This window comes from Camelus dromedarius, chromosome 3 (assembly GCF_036321535.1).
Source record: "Camelus dromedarius isolate mCamDro1 chromosome 3, mCamDro1.pat, whole genome shotgun sequence".
Taxonomy (NCBI): domain Eukaryota; kingdom Metazoa; phylum Chordata; class Mammalia; order Artiodactyla; family Camelidae; genus Camelus; species Camelus dromedarius.
In genome coordinates, this window is record NC_087438.1 from 62,212,166 (window position 1) to 62,221,002 (window position 8,837).

An 8,837-nucleotide genomic window follows, 5' to 3' on the forward strand; every position below is an offset into this window, starting at 1 on the left:
GATGGAGCTGGAGATGGAGGAACTAGGGCCAGAGCCAGGTATGAGCTTATTCTCTGCTCAGTGGCCAGCACCACCCTATTGGAAATTTGAGCAGATCCCAAGTTGCTGGAGCAGGACCCCTAAAGATAATCTCTAAGCTGGCTCCATTCCCTTTGACTATGTGTTCTCCTCTATCCCAGAACCAGCATCTTCACCCCAGAGGGAAGCAGTGCTGGAGCAAGAGGGGATGGGACAGGCACTTGGCATGGGTTTGGATATAGGCTTTGGTGGCCCTGGCTGCAGTCACAGACCTGAACTGCTTCTGATGCACTTCCAGGAGTGGCTGCCCCTGCCCTATTCAGATGCTGCTTTGGGTCTGAGCCACCTTTGTCTCTCAGAGCTGAGTTCTCTCCTTGGCCACAGCAGCCCTCACTCTAGTTTGAAGCTGCATTGTGAAGCAAGCCGGGCCAGAGCAGGAGCTTGGCTCAGTCTGGGACACACACCAAGGTAACTACGGGAAACTGGTCAGTGTCTCAATGCAGTTTCAATCTGCCCTGTTTGGGGAGTAAGCGAGTGTGTGTGCAGTCTTCACGAGTGGTGTTCAGGCTTCCCACAGCCCTCTTGTTACTCCCACTATCCCTCCAGCCAGCCAGGGGGACTCTTTTTTCCCAACATGTGGCTCAAACTGCTCACTCCCCAGGGGTGATCTCTGCCCATGTAATCTCTGCCCCTTCCTCTTCTAAGAACTCTCCCAGGACCACAGGTCTCAACCTGATCAGTTTTGTTTCCTTCCTACCCGATTCCGTGTGTTTATTTCTTAGACTCCTGTACAACCAAGGCTGTATCTGCCAAACTCCAGTTAGTTTTCAGTAAGAATTAGTTCACATGTAGATGTAGTTTTTATGGGTTCCTGTGAGGACATGAGTTCCCCATCTTCCTATTCTGCCATTTTGATTCATCACCCACTACCCCAACAGCAATAATTGTTTACACTGGTTTTACTCTGGTGTGTTCATGATTTTAGAGGGGAAGCATTTAATCTTTTACATGAAGTATGCCATTAGCTGTAGATTTCAAGTTCATCAGCTTAAGCAATGTTACTTTCTATTCCTAGTATTTTTAGAGAAGAGTTTCTCAGAGGAGTAGATTTTGAATTTTGTTGATTTTTTGCATACATTGATAAGATCATATGGTTTTCCTTTTTTATCCTTTTAAAAGACTATCTTACATTGATTTTGAGTATTAAATCAATTTGCATTCTTGAGATAAAGCTCTTATTATAATCTTTGTTTTGAAGAATCTTTTTGTTTTGAAATCTGCCCTAGTATTTATATTAACATGTCTGCTTCTTCTGGATTAGTGCTAGCATAGAATATCATTTTATATCCTATTAATCTATTTGATCTTTACATTTAAAATGTGTTTCTTAATGCAACATATTGTTGAGTATTTTTGTCAAACATAATCTCTGCCTTTTAATTGGAGTCTTTATAATTTATATTTAATGTGATGATTTAGTTGAAATTAAACTACCAACTTGTTAAATTCTTAATCGTCCAATTTGTTATTTGCTGTTTTCTCTCTTTATTATTCTTATGTTTTTGTTAAGCTCACTGAACTTCTTGTGTCTGTGGGTTTATACGATTCCTCTAATTTGGAAAACTCTTCAAATGTTTTTTCTGTTCTTCTCCTTTTCTCTCAATACTCCAATTCCATGCATATTAGATAGATTTAAATTTGATAGTTTGTATTGCTATTTTTTCAAGTTCACTGATCTTTTTTCTTGTTTAGTATCTAATTTGCTAGTAATTTCAGTTTATTTTTCAACTGAGGAATTGTAATATTTATTTTGAGAAGTTTGGTTTGTAATTCTTTTTAATTTTTCATGTTCTCACTTACTCAATTTTTTCTTATACTTTCATAAGCACATGAAACTGAACTGTTGTAGTTATTTTAATGTCATTGTCTACTAATTTCATTCTCTGTATTTCTGAGTCTATTTCTATTGTTTGAATTTTCTTCTCATTATAGATAAGTATTTCCCTGTTTCCTTACATGCCTGGAAGTTTTTGAGACTTTTTTTATTCCCTTAAATATCACTTAACATTTTTATTCTTGGTTGCAGTTAAGTTTCTTGGAAATAGTTTGATCCTTTTGATGTTTGCTTTTGTTTTGTTAATTCATATCAGAGCTAACTTCAGGAATAATTCTCCACATTCCTGGGGCAATCTCCGTCTATGTTCTCTATCTAACGCTCTATGTAATGTAGTTTATTTCCTTTCTCTTGGAGACCATTGTCCTGGTTGCTTGTCAAGACTTTTCTACCATGGCTGATGCAACCAAATTCTGCTTTTAGCCCTGTTTGTCATGGAAATTGTTCTCTCTAGTTATTTTACTGTTCTTTCTCCAGCATTGAGTAGTTTCCTTACACATATATACGGATTAGGACTCAGGTGAAGTTTCTTGGAGCCCACTGTAGACTTCTGGATCTCTCTCTCTCTCTCTCTCTCTCCCTACAATTATCTCATGTCCAGTATTTTTCAGTATTTTTCTCTGTGAAATCTAGCTACCTGGATCTCTCTGGACTGCCAGGTCACTCTGTGTCCTCAACTCAGAGAGCTTCCTAGACTTCACATAGGTTGCCCCTCCCTGTGCTAAGGCCTGGAAACTCTCCCTCCAGACAGGAAGCTGAGCATTCATAGGGCTCATGTGGTTTCCTTTCTTTTCTGGTTACCTGGTAATCCAATGTCTTAAAATTATCTCATATATTTTGCTCAGTTTTTTTAATTATTTCAAGCAGGAGGGAAAACCATTTTTAGATATTATTAATTCATAATATTTTAATGAATTAGTTTGTATTTTCATGAGTTTTTATTAATTTACTTTTATGAATTAAACAGCAAAAAAAATAGCAACTTGAGTTAAATTTATAAAAGCTACTTCTAAACATTTTTTTCGTTTGCCATAGAGGTTGGAGAGACAGAAAGCAGTCTTTATTGCTACTTTAAGATAATTGTATTCCAGTTAATTATTTCCAAAATAATAAAAAACCAAATTATATATACATATACCTCTAGGCTACCTGGCCTGTAAACAGTGTATTAGAGCATAGCATTTCAAATGAGGAATTTTGGGATAGGCTGCTTTCTTATGCATTGCTAAGTAACTGCCTAAAGGGTTAAATGCACTTTTAGTGGGCCTGTTGATTGGACTGTGGATTTTGGTTGTCTGTTGTCATTAGTTCTTACACAGTTCAGCAAAATGGTTTACAGGCTGCCTCCAGAGAAACTAGAAGTAAACGGAGTGCATTTCTGTTGCCATTTTGAAGGTTTTATTAAGACCTTATTGAGGCAGTCCTGCAGAAAAATTATCTGTAAACTTTCCTCAATGTCTTTCAAAAATATCTAATACTATCTACTAAATGGGATATAGTTTTTATCACAAGATCAATTCTACTTTTTGGGTGTGAATTAAATATTTGGAAATGGTTAAAATCACTATTTATTCCAGTGAAATGCCAAACATACATAATTTACTTTCAACTTTCCATAACAGCAGAGGAGGGGAATTTTAAAAATCTTAACATAGTATCATCAGTGTAGTATTATTAACTAACAAATTTAGGAGCATGAAACAGTTAAATATTAGCAAATATTGACATGTGACAATTTTTGAAGTAGCCATTAACCCCTGTATTTTTCAAATGTCATAGAACATTTTAATTACACAAACTTCTATCCACTTTAACATTACTGGTGTAGCTCAAGGCAAACATCCTAGTTTGTCTTAAATCTGAGCTATTCACCCAAATGGGGGGGAAAATACAACTATTGTTGTAATGTTTCTAAAAATTAGGGATCATGTACAGTATTCAAAAAAATAAATATAAATTTTGGTATTGCTTTACTTTAGTGGCACATGAATTAAAATTGCATTATAATAAAATTGCCACCGAACATTCCCATTAATATCAAATGAATTCATTATGACCAGCATAGTTACAGTGAATACTAAATGAATTAATAATAATGAACCATTTAAAGTGTTGCCTAATTGTTTTACTTCATTTTTATGTATACTTTGGTCCTATTTTAACTGTTAGGTTAATAGAGAATGACGTTAAATAATTCATTTTCTTGCCTAATGTTGGGGTAATGTGTTCATACTGTTTTCTGATCATCTCTGTATTTAACCCTTTTTGTTCCTACCTATTACCTCCTTATTTGATACTACTACAGAAACTAGATTAACAAAGAAGAGCTTTAATTTGATACGAAAATCAAAACATTAAGATTAAAAAGCAACATTGTACTCATTGTACCCAACATGAGCCACACAAGTGCCCAAAAATGTGATCTGTTAAGTGGTCTCTTTAGATGCTGCAAAAAAACAACCAACAACAAAAGCTTTTACTCTTTTTTTTGGTTTGTTTGTTAGTTTTTCTGTCTCTACCTATAGGCAGAAACCATCATGCAGGAATAATTAAGTAAGAGAATCACTTGTATAAAAGCTCTTTACCTTAATAAACTAGATTATGCTTTTCTTTTTTTTTTTTTTAATCAGCTTTTTTAAAATTTTTGCTGCGTCCAGCGCAGCTCGGGACTGTGTCTGAAGAAGGGCGATGCAAGACTTAAGAAACAAAGGGACAAAGTAAAGAGCAAAGATGGGACCAGGAGACTCAAGAGCTCGTGGATCCAGAGTCCTGAAATCCTGGTTGACATCAGATTTATTAGGAGTACACAACTCAGAAAACAATGCGATCAAAGAGGTGAGGCTTTAGATATTCCATGCGATAAGCACTAAGTTTTGCTTGCTGATTAACTGCTTAATTTCAGGCCTATCCCTTCCAGGAACAATCACCCTCCTTGGGGTATGCAAAATTTCTAAATCTACCCTGTTATTGCCTCAGGGACATCTCGAGATAGCAAATATTTCCCCTGGGCTTAACCCATGCTTTCACGCCAGAACAAAGTTCTGTTAATGGATGATCTGGCTTTCCAGGACCATCCATTGTTTTACCCTAAGGAATTATCTGCCCTCCTTCGTGCCCTTATAGTCAATCTCAGGATTGCTCACCACAAATTTTCTTTAGCACAATACGTGCTATAGGTCATCTACTGTGTAAAACATTAAAACAAAGCAAGCATGTGCATTTTAAGCAAGTGTGAATATAATATTATAAGCTCATGTAAATTTAGGTGTGGCTTGTTTTCCAGCAGCTTGTTTCCCAGCAAATCTTGATTAACCATTTACTTTTAAATTATTTAGAAACATGTTAAATTCACTGAATGTTATCAATAACTTTGTCATTAAGTTGCACTGTGTTGGCAAAAACTTTGCAGGTTACAAGGTCTTCCCTTGTGTCTGTGGGTCTCCAATCTTCTTCCTCTCAAGCAGTACTCAGATAATTAACTGTTCATGCCTTTCATGTTGACAGCTTCCTCAAAAAGAACAATGGCCTTAGGTTGTATTGTCTTCTGAAATGTTATGCTCAATCTTCACATGATTAAGTAAGTAAACATTATCAACTGGAAAATTCACTTACGAATCTAGATTTTTGACCCATTTGGATAAATAGGACTTTTAATATGTCCTCTATAATTCTGTACATTAATAGTGCAATGGACTAGTTTTCTAGATCATCTCCACTCATACTAATTTATTTATGGACCTACATGTTCTTCCTGTATATTTATTTGTTGTCACCCAAAATGATATAATTTAAGGTTGATGATACAAGGTTCTTCTTTTCTCCAAATCACCCTCTATAGGGCTTGAGATTCCCTTGGTAAGAAACGTGTTTGTGCATAAAGTATCTCCAGTATGCCTTTGAGAACAGGGTGGTATCTCATAAGAAGAGCACTTATAGAGATTCAGGTCACAGACCTCACAGCATTTTAACAAAATCCTCAAGAAACAGGAACTAGCCGATGATTTTAGATGGAGATTTTAGAAGACAGCACACATCTAACGGCTGGAAAGAGGCAATCTGGGGCCTGCATCCCGAGGATGATATACGAGAGCAACAGACATTGCTTTGGGGTGCTAGACTAAGATGAAGGGTGTTTGGCAGAGAGGAAAAGGGTACCAACTTGGAGACTATTTTTAAGAAGTCAAATGTGTTCACTGAGCCTATGATTCACTTACATCCAACATCATTTGTCCCAGCAGCCCTTTGATGTTTTCTTATCAGTCTTTTAAAACTGTTTCCTTAAAGAGAAAGCTATCTCTTTGGACTACTTTTTGGTAGAAAATCATAAATTCATTCTGACTCTCAGGAACGATGGATTTCAAAGGGATCTTAAAATTGAGAATGCATATTTACTCTACATCAATTAAATTCCACTTGCTGTTATTTATTGTATTTTTGTAAGTGATGTAGTTACTGAATTTCTAAGGAGTAAGACTCAATTTTACCATTGTGTAATAGGTTAGTAAAAGCTTACAAGATTTATTCTGTTTCCTTGAGTGCTCACTATTATTTGGAATATGAATGTAAGAAGTTTTTTCAGAGGTGTGACTAAATAACACTTTCATTCTATACAATTAAAGGATGCTAAGTGGGGCAAGGGAGCCTTTCACATACCTGTCTGAGAAGCATGGAGGATGTTAAATGTGCTTCTGTGATGGGGTATCAATGATTAAGATAATATTCTTGTAAGGTCTTTATGCTTCCAAGGCTTTATGGAAAGATTATCTAATCAAGTTGCCTAATATAACTGTCATTATTATATTTGCTTTGGTGAAGGTCTACCTAAAAGTAGTAAAAATGGCCCTGGGCTAGGATTGTCCCTACTCCCTTTTGGTTAATTACCCAGAGAATTTCACATTGCCTGTATTCTTTTCATGAAGTGCCTTCTCTTTTGAGTGACTAAATCATTCTTTCCTTTTTTTTCAGGAGACTTTTCCAACCCATCTTTTTAACCTAAATAGAGGAAGAGATCTTTGAAAAACCTTTCATCAAAGGGATGGCTGCCCAATCCCTGAGCATTCTATCGCAGAACTTTTCATCATGGAGGTTTTGAGAATGTTTGATGCCATCTGTGCCTTGATTTTCCTTTCTTCTGATTTTTTCTTTTTTTTTCTTTCCTTTTTTTTTTCTTCCCGAGCTGAGGTGCCAGCCGAGCCAGCCTGTGCCTCTGTTTTCTGCCAAAAGGGAAAAAAAAAAAAAAAAAAGAGGGAGAGAGAGAAATACTATGTACACTAAAATAAGAATTTTTTTTTTCAGTGTTTCTGGTACAAGCACTGTACATTTCTACCGAGTTTTCTATAAGAGTCTGTTTTTATCATCCTTAACAATAGAAAAACCACCAGAAAACTTGTGGTCTATTAGCAGAAAACAGAGGCCCTGGCACGCTGCAGAGCCGCACAATCCTACAGTTGGAAGGCTGGGCAGGGACCCAAGTTTGTCCATGCCTAAGAACAACACTGTCTGCTAAAATTACAGTTTTCCCTTTTCACAAACCTCAAAGTTGTGAAACTTTACTAACTTTAAGAAAAGAACAGTTGGCCATACAAAAGATACACTTCCAAATCCATCGAACAACTTACTTATACTTGCAAATGAACCACTTGGAGTGAGTCTTAAAATGTATTTGTTCCAATTATTCTGCTAAGGTAGCAAGCAGAAAGTAATCATTTTCCATGTATACTGTGAAGAAGAGACTCCAAATGTTGGTTCCAAAGAAAGCATTTGACCAATAGTTGGTAAGTGGGAGTGTAAGAAAGAGTGCGATAGAAATGATAGCCACATTTTTAAAAGCAAAGTGGGTTTTTGCAGTCTCTTTATGCTCAGGATGATATAATCCAATCAAATTAGAAATGAGTCTTTTTTTACACTCTGATACTCCCTGTTTCCACAGTTTTTATAGAGACAAGTATGAGTAATTAAACATAATCATGTAACTCATCAGACTAGATATATCAATGGAAAAAAGATACATATCAATATAGGTTGGTATCTGATGAGTAAATTGAGTTACGTTGCGGAAAGTTTTTTAGCAAACCTGAGGCAGTTATCAAATACTTGTATCAATCAGGTCCAATCAGGTGCCTTAAACCATACTGGTTATGTGAATAGGGAAAATTTAATATAAAGGGCTGTCTAGGGTAGAAAGCATGTTAACTCCTGAGAATGGAGAAAAGGGACATGAGGGGGTTCAAAAGTGGCTGATCGCAAAGGACAGGTACTACCTCCAGGCTGATGAGAGGACAAAAAAGAGCTAAGGATGGCACGAATTCCTTTATCCCATAGCTGAGCTTCAGACTTCTTGAAAGAAAGCAGGGCTCTCATAGGAAGATGCAGCTTACCAGTGGTGATGCGCCTTGTTGTAGGGTGTGGGCTGGCTCTGGTCCGTACGGCCCAAGCGTGGTGGCCAGCGCTGGCAGCAGCTGCAGGGAGGGCGAGGGCGGCTCTGGCTGGAGCTGCACGCAGGCGCTGGGTGCCCGCGCTGCGTCACAGGCCCTGAGGGTTAGACCCGAGAGAGGAGTGTCTGCTGGGTGCTGCTGCCTTGCTGCGTCAGTACCGGATGGAGTGGGTAGTTCAGCCTCATGCCCTTCGAGAAGAGTAGCAAATGTTCACAAAATACAATATGAAAATGGAGACTCTGTGTGCTGCTATGATGACAAAAACAAACATCTTTATAATGAATAATTCAAAGATTTCTTTCAGAATTCACTTTGCTGGCAACGTGTGCCTTATCAGAAATAGATATCCAGAATATTCTGTTTAAGTGAGTCATGTTATTTTTTTTGTTGTTGTTTTCACAGTAGAATTTAAAAATCACTTCTCTTTTTATATTTTAAATGACTCCTAAGAATGGTTTCAGGCTTTCGGTCTTCATCTAAATGACCCCAAT

At 37.1% G+C, this 8,837-nt stretch overlaps 1 long non-coding RNA gene across 1 annotated transcript in view; it reads left to right on the forward strand.

Annotated features, from left to right (window-relative positions):
- Positions 1–5,600, forward strand: part of LOC116152084 (uncharacterized) — a 213,892-nt gene extending 208,292 nt beyond the window's left edge. The window contains exons 2-3 of the long non-coding RNA XR_004135658.2: positions 4,543–4,747; positions 5,417–5,600. This is a non-coding gene — a long non-coding RNA (uncharacterized LOC116152084). The remainder of the gene's footprint in view (positions 1–4,542; positions 4,748–5,416) is intronic.
- Positions 5,601–8,837: the final 3,237 nt, after the last annotated feature.